We start from the raw sequence: 2,422 nt of genomic DNA, 5'->3' as shown, positions 1-2,422 counted from the left end.
GAAACCATTTTCTCAGAAGCTACAATTACTGGAGTTAGAAGGATAGAATGAACAATATTAGGACCAAAGAAAATTATACAGAGGTAGCCAACCAGTGAGTTCGCAAAAACCAATGAACCCGGGACGTCAGGAGGTCACTTCCTTGGCCCTCAGGGTCCATGGCTAGCTATCCTGAGGAAGGCCTCAGAATTGGATTTTCTTCCATGTCACAGGGCCACTGATCAACCCAGGGTCTGTGTATGCTGTCCCCAGCAGTGTTGAAGGAGAATACTAAAAGTGCCACGGACTGCCAAAAGCACCAATAGATCTGTTTTGGAAGAAATGCAGCCAGAGTGCTCCTTGGAAGCCAGGATGGCTAAACTTCCTCTCTCATACTTTGGACATATTGTCAGGAGGGAACAGTCGCTGGAGAAGGATGGCATGCCAGGAAGATGGAGGATCAGAGAAAAAGAGGAAGACTCCCAACGAGATGGATCGACCAGGTGGCATCATTGATGACGTCAAGTGTGGCAGCGGTAGTGAGTTTGGCCCAGGATCGGACATTGTTTCATTCTTCTGTGCATGCAGTCACTATGAGTTGGTTCTGACTCGGTGGCACCTGAAAAACAATACCATATTAAGATATTGTTGAGATGGGCCTGTCCTCTGGCATTGGGTCCAAGCTGGAGGGTTCTTGCCTCACACTGCTCTAGTCACAATTAAGGAAGATGTGCAGGTCAGACTGACAGCCTGCAGGCATTAACGCAGGTCTAACAGACAAGAAGGCAGGATGTTAATGATACCAGGATTGGCAGGTAATACATGGGACCACTGACTCAATTTGAAAGAACCAGAACCAGCAGTCTAAGCATGAGTCAAAGGCAAGTTCCAGACTCAGCAGAGAAGCAGGCAAACTTTGTCTGAGTTTCCAGTAGATTGGAAGCAGACCACATGTACCCAAAGAAGTTTCCTTTCAATTGATTGGCTGCTCATTCCATATCTCATCATAGAGAATTGCTACATCTTAAGAAACAAACCACTGAGAATTCTGTTTCATTCAATTTGATACAAAAACTTAGCTCTGTCCCAGGACTTAGTTCACAATTGGGGGAACCTTTCACTATAACAATGTTACCTTTTTTTTAATATAATTCACTTATCTGTTGATCAATTTATATAGGTTACTTCCTATGTCTTTTATCGCTGACTGAAACATGCTTAAGCTGTTCCTAAATTAGATGATTTTACAGAGTTGTATATTGTGTGAGAATTTTCAGGTAGTATCTCCTCATTTTTACTAACAAAATATCCAGGAAGAAAAGGATCTTAAACTTTAAAGTGCCACAGCAGAATATGACCATTGAAATAGTCACTGAGAGCAAATTTTAGACAGATCTTGAACTCATGCAGCACCTTTCCTTCCACTTAATCCACATTCGTTTAAATAGCTGGAGGAGTAATAAAAAAAAAGTATGAAGTTTACAGGATATATTTAAACATTACTTATCACTTATGATCCAAAGGAAGGTATCTACACATGACTAGAAAGATATATAGGTAAATACAGAAAGACAAGAAAGATAACACAAATATGGCAAAGGCCAAAGCAGAGTTTTGTTCTTCCTCTATGAATCGAGATCAACTTGACAGAACCTAAAAACAACAACAATATATTTTGATCAGATTATACATTTACTTTTATGTGTCATGAGATTTTAAAAAAAGTCCTGGCTTTAGATCTAGATTCAGCAGTACATACCCATTAAATAAATGTTGTTGTTTTTTAAATCCCATAATTCATGGTGGACATATATGCCATGTGAAGATAGCTAAATAATTAAGTTAATGCAACACCTAAATTCAAAGATAAGTCAAAAATTATACTAGTTTTCCAGTATGCAATGTATAGATATATTCCAAGCAAAATGCATTTAGACATATCTCAGGGATCAGTGAATACTCATTTGCAGACAAGTTCTCCTAGGAATACACTTGTCTTAGTTTCATCAGGGTGCCTTCAAAAAGGTCTAATCAAAATTGTGGCTTCTGAGGGGATCTGTTGGGCCAATTAAATCCAGGGCAGACATATCAGCTCAGACAGTTATAGTGACTTTATTTAGGATTCCAAAGGGATAATCTTGAAAATTTTCTCCAAAGACACAAAAAGATCAAGGGGGATTATTATAGAGCAGTTTTAAGAAAAGTGAAAGCTGCATTGGTGAGAAAAAGACCAGGAACGTTGTACAAAGGAATTACTAATATTATTATTAGTGATATTATTTTACATTTTGATGTTTTTAAATAGTGGTGTCTGAGATTTAGCAGCAATGTATTCTGACTTTTGCCAGTAGCAAACATTTTAAATGACTGGTGCTTCTGTGTTTCTTTGTGAAAATGGTATCTACATGTTGTTGTTGTTGTCAGGTACCATCGAGTTGGAACC

The sequence above is a fragment of the Chrysochloris asiatica genome, unplaced genomic scaffold (assembly GCF_000296735.1).
Source record: "Chrysochloris asiatica unplaced genomic scaffold, ChrAsi1.0 scaffold00303, whole genome shotgun sequence".
NCBI lineage: Eukaryota > Metazoa > Chordata > Mammalia > Afrosoricida > Chrysochloridae > Chrysochloris > Chrysochloris asiatica.
This window is presented reverse-complemented; position numbering follows the sequence as displayed.